Source organism: Malus domestica, chromosome 05 (assembly GCF_042453785.1).
Source record: "Malus domestica chromosome 05, GDT2T_hap1".
Classification (NCBI taxonomy): domain Eukaryota; kingdom Viridiplantae; phylum Streptophyta; class Magnoliopsida; order Rosales; family Rosaceae; genus Malus; species Malus domestica.
The window spans coordinates 37297678-37311346 of NC_091665.1; the positions used below are offsets into that span (position 1 = coordinate 37297678).

Genomic DNA, 13669 nt, shown 5'->3' on the forward strand with positions numbered 1-13669 from the left:
CGTTACCTCAAATTACAATGTTCAAGACTTCAAGACCACGTGATAGTTGTTTAAACATTCAATAAAAATGAAAAGATTGGGAAGTTGAAAGAAAAAATGATTGCAAAGAGATATAGGTTTTTTAACTTTATACGTTGAAGACGGAGACTACTCCGACTGCACCAACAACTCGATTATGACATCTTTTTCATGTTTCTCTATTTAAATGTTATATTCATGATGTATAAAAAAATTTGGGCTCCCCAGAATTGGGAGCCCTCCACCGTTTTACTCGGCTACCCTGAAGATGTGAGAACCCCTTTTTTTAGGTAGGTTTCTGGGAAGTTTTAAATTAGGAAGTGGGATCCTTCCCCACAGATTTGGATCCTCTCCGAGGCAGCTGGTCATATCCTCTTGATCGGTGCTTTTGGTCCGTTGGATTTTTATCCAACGGCTACAAACAAAAGGTCTTCTAAAAATTATAATAATTGTAGCCGTTAGATAAAAATCCAACGGACCACAAGCACCGATCAGAAGGATCCTGACCAGTTACCTCGGAGAAGATCCAAATCATTTTCCCACTGTCGTCAATCCGTCTCTCCCACTTACAGCCGGCCTTCTTTTTTTTTTTTTTTTTCTACAAACATCATCATCATGACCCTTTTATCTTTTCAACAACATCATCATTGTATCCATACTTTTCTTTCCTCCATTTTTCCTTATCAACGTGTCCACTTTCTCATTTATATAATCTAAACACTTGGACCACATTCTTTGTCTTCTCACTCCCACTAACCAATAATTTTATTATTTTATTTTAACTCCCTACACCTCTTGTTCTCTCTGCTAATTCTTATCGAAAGAGGATTCTATACCCTCCTATTCTTATCCTCTTTCATCATCTTCTTTTACACATTACTTTTTATCTTATTATCTTTATAAAAAAAATTAATATAAAATATTAACGTGGTTTTAATCATGACTATTCAAATAGAAGGAGATATAATGATAGAGAGATTAGGATGATATCACTCTCTCCCTCTATTTACATTTCTCTCACTTCTCTCCTACCCTCAAAACTCTCTCCTTTCCTCTGCATGCACAGAGAGCTCCAAGAGCCCCAAAAAACAAGAAGGAGCTGTTGCTCCATTTGGTTAGTATTCATCCAGGAACATCCGTTAAAATTGGACCCGGCTTCTCTCTCCTCCCAGTTCCCATATACTCTCATCCCCTCCTATTTGAGCGGTCACGGTTAAATCACGTCAACATTTTATATCACTATTGCTTTTTGTCTTATTATCTCTATAAAAAAAATCAATATAAAATGTTGGCGTGGCTTAACCGTGACCGCACAAATAGGAAGGGATAACAGTGTATAGGAATTGGGAGGGCAGAGAAGCCAGGTCTGTTAAAATTAAGGTTTGATGTGTGGAGATTGTTAGATGGGTTGTCTTGTCAAACCTCGAATTATCAAGGTGAGTGATTTATATAATGTGTTGCAAATTATACTTATTTTTAAATATCTCTATTTCAAGTCAAGCATGTTGGATTTGTGGAAATGCTTTTAAAATTATTAATATAGTGATATGTGGATATTTGGAATTGTTCATGGAGCATGAGAACTTTAGTGTTGTATTAATCCGAGGAATAAATGTAAACTGCACATGGGGACATTAGGGTAGAATGGCCAATAGGAGTCACGTGGTGAGTTACAATTTATGAAGGATATAATGAACATGTAAAGGAATGATGTGATATGGCATTACGTGCATAATGATTTGTTATTATTATTGTATTTTCTATAATGACTAAAATGACATTGCTTGACTGACATATTACATATTCTACTCACTGAGCAACGATGGTTGTTGCTCACCCCTCACTCTTTTATTTTACAGATGAGTTATTTGGCAAGACAAGTGCTAGGCGAGCTGAGTTTGGATTAGACAAGTGATTTAAGAGTTTTCCTTATTTTTGCACTTTGTAAGAATTTTGTAATAATTACTTGTATAAGAGAAGTTATTGTTTTACGTTTTTAGTTTTACTTTTACTCACGCGCCAGACGTGGGATCCCATCGACCCCAGATCCGGGGCGTGACATAAGACGGACCCTGTAAATTGAAAAGTACTTTCAAATAAAGCCTTTATTCCATATGCTAAATCTTCTGTTTGTTTATAGTATATATTCCATTAAATAACCTTCATTCTTAGATAAGGTATTACATTCAATGTATTATTCTCATTTATAAAGTAATATTAAAATTTGTAAGTGATTATTGCGGTAGCAAAAATCATTTGTTTTCAGTTTTGATGAATTTGTATATATAAAATAATTAAACATCTTAATCAATGACCACGTGCCTAAAGAGTGTGAGGGATTTGACAAATAAATTTTTGATGTATAAGTGAGTTTCTCTGCTTAAATAAATGTTACATACCAATTGTAGCAAAAGAAAGAAAAGAAAAAGGTAAAAGTTAAAGAATGGGATGAACGAGTCCAAAGTGTGTGGAATACAAAAAGATGCTTCCACCTTCATCACCCGGTACCCTATAGCAAATTTCGTGGCAGGAACACACTGCAAAATAATAAAACCGGAATACTAACACCTTAATCTTCATTCAGTTCAAATGGGCAGGTCCCTGGTTTCTCCACAAAAGTTCCTCTCAGAATTTCTCAAATACTCAGATCAACTTTACTGCCCAATCGACCAAGTTACTCACTTTTTCTGAATTCAAAGCAAAAATTTCCAACATGGATTTCAAAGATTTGGACTTTCGATTGCCAAACAGACGAGAAGTCTCTGCACAAAGGCTGTGTTATCTGGAATTCCAAGCCAGGAGCTGTATGTGAAAGTTGGCGCCAAATCAACTGGACCAATTCCAATTGGTCAGCTCGTTGGAGTGGTTGAGAAGGCCGCTAAGACTGGCGCTAAGGTTTGCTCTTTAGCTCTGTTTTTGTAATTCTTTGAATGTGCCGGCGTTGCGTAAATAATGTAATTTGAAGAAGAATCCGGATGGAATTTTCATTTGATTCTTCTGTTTTTAATCCTGTTGAGTATGTTAATTTGGTTTTGGAAGCATTGTTGGCTTTTGGTCATGCTTTTGTTTACTCTGAGAGTGTGTTATTTTACACTGGCAACGCCTTTTTTTTTCCGTTAAATATATGTTTTGGGAATGAAAGTTGTTAAATTTCATCCTGAAAGGAGTTGGCAACTACACATGGTCAAAATATTTTCACAAAAAAGAGGTAATAAAGGAGAAAAAACACTGCCCTTAAATGTATGTTTTAGGGAATGAAAGTTGTTAAATTTCATCCTGATAGGAGTTGGCAACTACACATGGTCAAAATATTTTCACAAAAAGGAGGAATTAAAGGAGAAATTTGTTGCCGGTGTTCTATAATGATATTGTTTTGCTGCTAGAAAGCATGTTTTCATTGCGTTATGTGTAATACTTGCCGTGTTGCCCATTACTGAATCATCATGAACTTCTTATAGCTTATCTGCGTCTCTTTTCAGGTTGTGATGGATGCTGTTAATAAGCCTCGGAATATCACCTCTAAAGGACTAATGGACTTGGTCACTGAGTAAGAATTGAATCGACATGCTTTCACTAGTGTGTTTTCGATGCTTCAATTGACTTGCAGTGATAACACTTTCTAGAATGTAGAAGTTTGACTCTTCACGTGTAGAGGTTGAAAGTTACACTACTACAAATGGTTTTATTGAGTCAGTGGGTGGTGTCGCTTTAATATAATATAATCGCGAACGAGACATTTGCGACACCATCTGAACATGAAGTCGTATTTATTGTCAGTTTTAAGCGTCATAAACTGTTTATGTCGCTTTTAACCGACGCTAACATTTAAAGTCGCTTATAACTGACACAGAATTTAATAAATTTTAAATACTGTCAGATTAAAAAAATTGCGTCGCTTATAAGCGACATAAAGTTGATGTGTCGCTTCTAACCGACACTAATTATTGTTTTTAAATATTTTAAAGCTCGCGTTGGTTCTGACCGACATAGATTTTAATTTTTAAAAATATTTTGAAACCCAATGTCGGTTGTAGGTGACGGATAAATGGCCTTTATATACTTTCCCCCGTGTTTTCTTTTTCCTCTCCCGCATCTTCCTTATTTGTTGCCCCCCCCCCCCCCCGAACGGTGTTTTCTTGTTCGTGTCTCCAATCTTTCTTATTTGTTCTTCTTCCAAGTTCATCAATTCCTTCTTCACCAGTAAGTTTTTCTTGCTTCTAATATTTTTATTTTCTCCTCTTATGTTTAATTTTTATTTACAATTTATTTTTGTAGGGAGTTTATTTGAGTTGGTTGAGTACATGAAGAATTGATCGACGACGGAATTATTACATAATTCAGGTTTCTATCACTTAATTCCTTCATTTTTAAATTTTAGAATACACAAGTTTATTTATTTAAAAATTCTAATTTAAGTACTTAGATAAATTTCTACTATTTATGTTAAATTAATAAATATTTAGTCAAATTAATTAATTTTGTCACTTGAATTGTTATGAGAAAATGGAAATGAATAATATTTATAAGCATATTGCTTCTAATATTTTTATTTTTTCCTCTTATGTTTAATTTTTATTTACAATTTATTTTTGTAGGGAATTTATTTGAGCTGGTTGAGTACATAAAGAATTGATTGACGACGAAATTCTTACAAAATTCAGGTTTTTATCACTTAATTCCTTAATTTTTAAATTGTATAATACACAAGTTTATTTATTTAAAAATTCTAATTTAAGTACTTAGATAAATTTCTACTATTTCTGTTACATTAATAAATATTTAGTCAAATTAATTAATTTTGTCACTTGAATTTTTATGAGAAAATGGAAATGAATAATATTTATAAGCATTTATGTTAAATTAACAATATTAAATATAACATAAACTTATAATATTTAGTAATATAAGAATATATTATGTTAAATTAATTTGTTTTGCACTCTAATTGTTATTTTAATTTGTTTTTGTTGTTATTTTGATAACTTTGATAACTTTTTGTTGTTATTTACTATAATAGATTAGATGAGCATAATTTTGATAACTTTTTGTTGTTATTTTAATTTGTTTTTACTATAATAGGTGTTGAAAATTAAAAGATTGCAATCGTGATAGAGTTGGAGGGTTGAAAGATAGAAATTGAAAATTCTAATAGTTATGCCTACATGATAGTGTTAATGTAATATTTTTCCCTCATAAAGTGGTAAAACATGAACAAGAGTTGGTTGACAATACCTCGAAATTTTGAAGCTTATACAACTGGAATTAATTTGTTTTTGGACCAAGCAGTTGCAAATGGTGTTGGCCCTGATAAGTTTAGATGTCCTTGCAAAAGATGTTATAATCGATATACTTTTGTTAGGAACACTATTGTTGAACATCTCATATTGTATGATATGGATAAAGATTATAAAAACGCTTGGTGGCAACATCATGGTGAGCAAAACATTGGAGAGCAAAATGTGGCAATTGGAGAAGAAGAAACAAGAGATGAGGTGGCTGGTATGCATGGTTTTCTTAATGATGTATTTGTCCAACCATTAACAGAAGAAGGTGTTGGGCCATCTACTGAACCCCCTATTGGGGAAGGGCGTTTAGAAGAGGTGAAGATTTTTTTTAGGTTGCTTGAAGAGGCAGATCAAGATTTGTGGTTAGGTTATATGGAGTTTAAGAAATTGGAAGCAATTGTAAGACTGTATCAGATCAAGTGTTTAGCGGGAATGCTAGACGAGATCTTCACCACTTTACTGGAGTTAATTAAAAGAATGTTGCATGAATCTTGTTATAAGGTAAAAAAACTTATAAATAATTTGGGTGTGATGTATGTGAAAATTGATGCATGTCCCAATGATTGCATGATCTATTGGAAAGATACTTTGGAGTTGACCGTGTGCTCGGTTTGTGGTGAATCAAGATATAAAATTACCAACGCGGAGGATAGCTCAAGAAAAAGATCGCAGCTAAGGTTATATGGTATTTTCTTTTAAAACCACGATTGCAACGGTTTTTTATGTCGAAGCATAAGGCTAAACATATGAGGTGACATGCAACTGAATGTCCTAAGGATGAGTTTATGAGGCATCCTTAAGATTCTCCAGCATGGAAGCATTTGGATAATTTATATTTGGATTTTGAGTCAGAAATTTGAAATGTCAGATTATGGTTGGCTAGTGATGGATTTAATCATTTTGGGAAAATGAGGCATGGCCATAGCACATGGCTTGTGGTGCTTTCTGTTTACAATTTGTCACCCTGGATGTGCATGAAGCAACCAAATTTGTTATTGTCTCTATTAATACTAGGACCGCGCAGTCCCAGTAAAGAGATTGATGTATACATGCGTCCACTGATTGACGAGTTGAATGAGTTGTGGGAGGGGGGCACTCCCACTTATGATGCGTATTCCAACTAAAGTTTTACGATGAAGGCTGCTATCTTATAGACTATAAGTGATTTTCCGGCTTATGGAATGTTGTCAGGATGAAATTGTCACTCCCCAATCCCGACCTATGTCCAGGACCGACATGTGACGTCATAAAAAACCCGTATATCTAACATACCCCGTCTCCAGGATATGTACCAAGCTCAACTCATGCCTTGAATTTGCGTAGTAATTTTTTTTTTCGTATACTTTATGGCTGCATCTAACCTCCTCGTTAGACTGCCTACATACCCTCAATAGGGATCAAGCCATTCGTAGTTCACCATTCACAAAATCAAACATTTATCCTACTAAGGTCAAGTAGAAAAGCATAACATTCCTCAATCATTTAATATAACCTGATAGCATGAAATTCCTGGGCTCAGGCTACATAATAAACCCTCATGAAATCATGATTTCTCTTCCATCCAACATATAAATCATTATGTCTCATCATGATATCACAATTCACAACATACATCATATTTAAGAACCATTCTCTAGCCACATTAATTAATTAATTTGATCAAAGTAATAACAATCATTCTCATATCTTCTAAATTCATACCTTATGAAATCATCATTGAATCGTAGAAAATCCCGAAGGAGTCACCCATACGTCCAACATCTTTTCTAACTCAATTCACAAGATTCTCGAAACCATTGACACAAATATATATAAAACTAAGGCTAGAGTGACACAGTTAGGCCAAACCTATTTCTCCAAATAATGGGATTTCAGACCACTTTACGAAATCCAACAACCTTGGGTTCCGGACCACTCAACAGAACCAAACTAAATATGATTGCATATCAAATGTACCAAGTACAACTAATTATCATCACCTCTAGAATGCGTATGGTCCCCCATCGCATATATACCAAGCAGAACCATATGCATAATCTCATCGTGCAGACAGTGATCACCTATCCCGGATATACTAAGCATGATCACCCCTAACAGTCCCCTATTGCGGATATACCAAGCAAGATTGTCCATGTACCACTACTACATGGTGCAGTCTCATCATCACACATTATACCCAATTATACGTATACACGCTATCGATTCCACATATCAACCAGCATTTAGTCATGTGGAGCACAGCACAAGGAATTCCCCTAATTACTATTTCTACTAAAAATCTAATAAAGTACCTAACTGATCTCCTAACTTTCATCCCTATCACATGCTAGGTAGTAATGCCAAGTTCAAATAGGTATTCAGTTGGCAATCATATCCAAATAATTATCAAACAATAATTAGATCCCATAATTGTCATAACATTCATCATAATTATCATTCACATTATTAAAAAGATAATTAAACACATATATGTCACAAACATCATCAGTACACAAGCCAAATCATATGTAATAAGCATAGGTCTATGGCTAAATATATAAAAATCACATTTCAATAGAAATCATATTTATAAGACCAATTCATATTCACAAATGATACCAATATAAGAAATTAAGATAATAATCATATTTCATATATTCAAGTCACTATCTAACCAATATAGGCCCACTAGACTTCAATGAGTCATGTAGTACTAATTTTATTATTTAGAATGTTTCGAGACATGTTGACCACAAGTCAACTCTCGGTTAACGATAGGGTCCACAACTCTACATAATTCAATCCTGAAGATCCGCACATCAGATTTATGATCCATAACTTCCCAAAGTCCACATTATGCTTCTAGAATAACATACTAAAATTTCATTATAATCCAACGGTCGGATTGTCGTCAATCACACAAACAAGTGGCGGTCCAATTTGATCACCACACCAAACAATTGAATTTCGGGAAACTGAGCTAGACATAGGTTCACAGGGTCACTATAAGGTATTTGGTATTTAGACAACACTTGTGGATGGTCCCACGCACCGCCACACGCGATGGTAGCCAAGGTAGAGGGTTTAGAAACCCTAAATTTTTAACATTAACTAAATGAGCTCAAATTTACATGGTAGCTAGAGCTCAACAAGGGAAACACTTTTCACGACTAGGCCGACAATAAATTATAACCGGAAACCGTCCAAATTCACCAGAGAAAACCGGATTTCTAGGGTTCTAAACACCCAACTCTAAAATGAATACAAAAGCACAAACTAAGCATAGCAACTCGAAGATTATGAAGAGTAGATGAAGTTTTATACCTCACTCAAAGGAATGGTTGCCGGAATCACTAGAAAAATGATAAAACCGCCGGAAAAGTCGTGGGCTTTGTGGCTTCGAATTGCAAAGATGGAAAGGAAAATGGGAAATCTAACACTACACAGATGTAGGGCTCGTCAAAAGCTTTCCATGGACACCAAGATTACCCAAAACGGAGCTCAGATGGCAGAGGAGATATAAGCGGGTCAAGTTGGTGGGTTAACGGGTCCATTCCCCCCCCCCCCCAAAACGAGTTAGAATCAGATCCTTCCCTTCTTCTTGTTTTTTCTTTTAAGAAACCTCCCTCCTTTCTAATTGGTCCCTTTCTTTTTTTTTCCTGAAGGGTCCATCAACAACTAATCTAATTGGTCATAAACTTTGATTGGTTACCATTCCCACATGATGAAAGTGTTAATTAATTTATAAACTATAGTTTAGTAAAACAATTTTAAACGTCCGTAACTATACCATAATAATCCGGACTCGCAAATAGCTTTCACCTATGCGTTCGTGGTTTCGAGATCTATTCGAAAACGTTACTTGTGACCTCGAAAGGTCAACAAGTAAATAATAATTTTCCAAACTTCACTCTTCGTAATTAGTTTAATTAAAATCTAAATTCAAATAAATTAATATACATTCTCAAAAAATAATATAAAATCTCAATAACACAAATACGTAGATTATAACAGTGAAATCTAGGAACGTGATTTCACAGTACACATGGTTATAAAGCCTATCCACATTGCATGAATGATAAAAAATCTATTTACTTGCCGACAAGTCATTAAATTTGTTATATGGGGCATTGACTCTTTCTTGAAGATAATCTTAGGTTTTGAAGGCAAACCATAACTTTTAATGGTCGTTGAGAGCATCGTAGTGCACCAAGGCAATAACTGGTTTACAATGTCTCGAAGAACTTTCTACATTGAGATTTACTTTTGGAAAACCAAAGAAAGATGCTTCAGTTGGGCAACACAGAAAAAGAACTTCGGGCAGTAGAAGTAGTAACAGTCAGTGGAAGAAAAAATCTTTTTTTTTTATGAACTACCTTATTAGAGGCATCTGTTGATTAGACACAATCTTGATGTTATGCATATCGAGAAGAATATATGTGACAATGTGGTGAGAACATTGCTAGATATAGAAAAGTCTAAAGATGGATTGGTTGTACGTGCAGATCTTGAAGTCTTGAACATAAGACGTAGTCAACACCCACGTAGAGAAGGAAATAGAACATTTCTACCTCCAACATTGTTCACGTTGAAAAGAGAAGAAAAAACTGCGTTTTGCAAAGTGTTGTCTACCATTCAGGTTCCCGATGGATATTCATCAAATTTATCGCGATGTGTGCACGTGAATGAACGAAAAATACATGGGTTGAAAAGTCACGATTGCCATGTTTTAATGCAGCAGTTACTCCCGCTTGTAATACACCCGGTTTTGCCTAAAGCTGTTACTATGGTATTATTAGAGTTGAGTGCAATTTTCAGACAGTTGTGTAGTAAGAAGGAGTCTGAGGAAGGATTCAAGCAACTGAATTCAAGAATTGCCTTGATATTATGTCAACTTGAAAAAATATTCCCTCCTGCATTTTTTGATATAATGGTGCACCTCCCAGTTCACTTGGCAGATGAAGCAACTCTTGTAGGGCCTGTTCAATATAGATGGATGTATCCAATTGGACGGTAATTAATAAATGGAAAAATTAATATCCGGTCTCTAGTTTCTAATATTCTTTGATTAAGACCTTATTAGATTTTAGATTTTGATCAAAGTCACTAGCATTAATATGTTAATGAATTACATGTAAGTTACATAATTTTTATATAAAAAATTAGTAATTGATTTAGAGTTTTAATACTCACACCCTTATTAAACTCCTAATTAATTTTCAATTCAAACATTTCCCAAATATAAAAAATAAAATTAGAATAAGTTTGTACCCATAAAATTTTTATAAAAAAATTTCAAATTTTTAATCTTATATGTATCCATTCTTAAATGTACCAATTTATTAAAAATGGACCCTTTTTTAATATAAAATGTACCCTTTTTTTATATATAAAATTTCATTAAATCTTCTCTCTAATCCATTTTTTAAACTTATATGGGTACATTCTATTTCGTTGATTCGAGAATGTATCCATGTCAAGTTTAATATATATTTTGTTTTTTTGTGTGCTTTTGAAAAAAGTACTCATATTTTGGTACAATAATATTTTTTTAGTTACTTTTGATGAACGTACCCATGTGTGTGTGTGTATATATGCACAATATATTGGAGAGTATAATTCATCTTTAATATATTTAATCCCATAATTAAGAGTTTTATTTAAAATCTCATTAATATAAATAACTACTGTGGAGCCAAAAATAATCACAAGGCGAAACGTGGATTTTTGGACAAAAAATGACAAAAATACCCTTAAGGCATAACAGGTTCCCTACTCACGAGTAGCAGACAATCATCCCTCAATGAAGTCAAAAGTGCCAAAATAGGTAACAATCATGGATTTAAATATCGAAAATATCAGCGAAATATCGCCGATATTTTCGTTTTTTTGACTTACCGATATTTTAAGAGTATCCAATGAGTTTTCGTCAAAATATCGCGATATTATCGATATTTTTGATAATATCGCGATATTAGATAAAATATCGCGATATTAGTCCAAAATTCCTTAAAATTTGGAAAAGACTCGGTTTTGAGCATAAAGGGGTTCGAACCCCTCCCACTTAACTTCTTAACGCCTTAACCACTGTACCACTTATGTTGTTATGATAATAAGCTACAATATTTATATATATGGTTTATTTTTACAAGAAACAAATTTGCACATATTCCAAATTTTTTGTGGTATTATATTTTAAATTGTGTCAATTAATTACTTAGTCAATGGCAAGTGGTTTTTAATTTTTCTATTTTTTATTTGGTCAAGAGCTGGAAAAAATTCCGGAAAATCCCAAACCAAACCGAAAAAGTCCCAAACCCAAACCGAAAAATCCCAAACCAAAACCATCCTGAAGTTCGGGAATCCCATCCCGAAAAATACCGAAATTTTCGATATGGGATTGGTTTCCAAATCCCATTTGTTTGGTAATCCCGAAAAATACCAAAATATTCGGTTTCCTATTGACTTTTGGGTTTTGGTTCTTGAAAACCATTGCCATAGTTGGTAACTACTCTTCAAAATACACTCACTCTACACATAGAGATGATGAAGATAGTGAAAATTTTGAACCTCATAGGAACTCTATGTGGTACTAAGCCACTCATGTATCTTACCATGCAATGTATAAAGTGTAAAATATTGTACTAATTCATTATATATAAATGATTATGGTGTGTTTAGACTTCTTTCATTAATTTCTACATATTTTCTATAGTCACAATGTTTGTCAGCTCGCTATATAATCAACTTGATAATGTTAAATCCATCATGCAATGCATTTCCTTCCAATTTTTTGTGATAAACTAATAGATAATTGACTAAATAAACATCCTGCAAAGTTTCAATAAAAATTTCCAAGTTTTTCTTACAATTTCCGTGGTTTCCATGTAATTTTTATCGATATCGATATTATCCCGATATTTCCATCGATATTTCCGTGTTTTCGGACTACCGATATTTCCGATATTACCGATATTACCGATATTTTCTTCCTTGGTAACAATTTAAAACCTATTTCATTCCATATATTTTCTACTTCATTATTTAGCTAATCAATTAGTTAAATAATAATGGGAACTTTAACGAAAAGCACCCGGTACTGTTCACTTTAACGAAAAACCACATTTTTACACTAAAAAGTTAATCCTGGTACTATTCACTTTACCCTCTATTTTGTCCTTATCATTAAAACTCAAAGTTTTCAAGCCCTTTTCATTAGTTTTCCTAATAATTTATTCATTTCATAACTCCTAAAATATTCCTTCTAAAATCATGATAATTAGCCAATTAATGAGTTAACTAGCTAATTAATCCTTTAATTAGCAATTAAGTCATTCATTTTACCCTAACTCCCACAAAAAGGCCAGCCATCCTTTACCCTCAAAATAAATTAGCCATGCCTTCTACCTTTTCTATCACATCTTTCCTTTTTATGATAATAATTAGCTAAGTTAATTAGGGAGTTATTTTGATTAATTAGCTAATTATTTTATAACTCCTAATTAAGCCAAAATTAAACCCAAAAGCCCTACCTAATGGCCGGCCACTCCTTCTCCGAAGAGGATCGGCCTATCCCTATAAATAGGCTCCTATTTTCACCAAAAAATCATTCCAACACTCTTGCAAAATTCCACAAACTCTCTAAACACTTTTTCTCTCTAAATTCTAAGTTTGACATCGGAGTTTCTTTGGCCAAAGCCTCCTCATTCATCGTGGGCCCATGAGGCTCTTGGCCTTGACTCTAAGGTGTTAATTGTTTTGTAGGTGCAATTTTGTCCAAGAAGAAGGAGGAAGAAATTTGCATCCACAACTACAAATTTCATTTTTAATTTAAAAATATAATAACCTACATAGAAATACATTATTACATTAATTTCAGGGACTTCGATAAAAAACTAAAAACCTCAAAGGTTTCAGTCAAAGAATATTGGTAGTTAGGGACGGCATTCAAAGTGTTCCTTAATAATTTTTTATAATTTTTTTACAATTGTAGTTATAACTTTAATTTATAATTATAATAATTTGTGTTTCGTTTATGATTGTAGGTATTTGTAAACGTTGAAGCGCTATGTTCGTAATAAGGGTTGTCTTGAATGTTCTATTGTTGAAGCATATTTGGTGGATGAGTGATTGTCCTTTTGTCCATGTATCTTAGAGATGTCGAGTCTCGTCGCACCCGTAAAGGTCGAAATGAAGATGGTATTGGACGTGGAGTGTCTGGTGGGTTATCAATTTTTGACTCCAAATGATGTTATATGGGTTCATGAGAAAATGTGGAGCTCGATCTAAATGTTCTTGATCAATGTCATAGATACATTCTAAATAATTGTGATGAAGTTAACCCATTTAGAAGGTAAGAATGTTTAATCATACGTTTTAATGTTTTA

At 33.6% G+C, this 13669-nt stretch overlaps 1 long non-coding RNA gene across 3 annotated transcripts; it reads left to right on the forward strand.

The window, feature by feature from the left end:
• The first annotated feature begins 2448 nt into the window (after window positions 1–2448).
• On the forward strand, window positions 2449–13669 carry LOC139187642 (uncharacterized). 3 transcript variants are annotated; one of them, XR_011580721.1, is made up of 5 exons: window positions 2449–2913; window positions 3498–3565; window positions 4294–4359; window positions 4614–4679; window positions 13328–13669. It is a non-coding gene; the product is annotated as an uncharacterized lncRNA (long non-coding RNA). The 3 variants fall into 3 exon arrangements; XR_011580720.1 differs by lacking the exon at window positions 13328–13669 and adding an exon at window positions 5378–5847; XR_011580722.1 differs by lacking the exon at window positions 13328–13669 and adding an exon at window positions 5422–5847.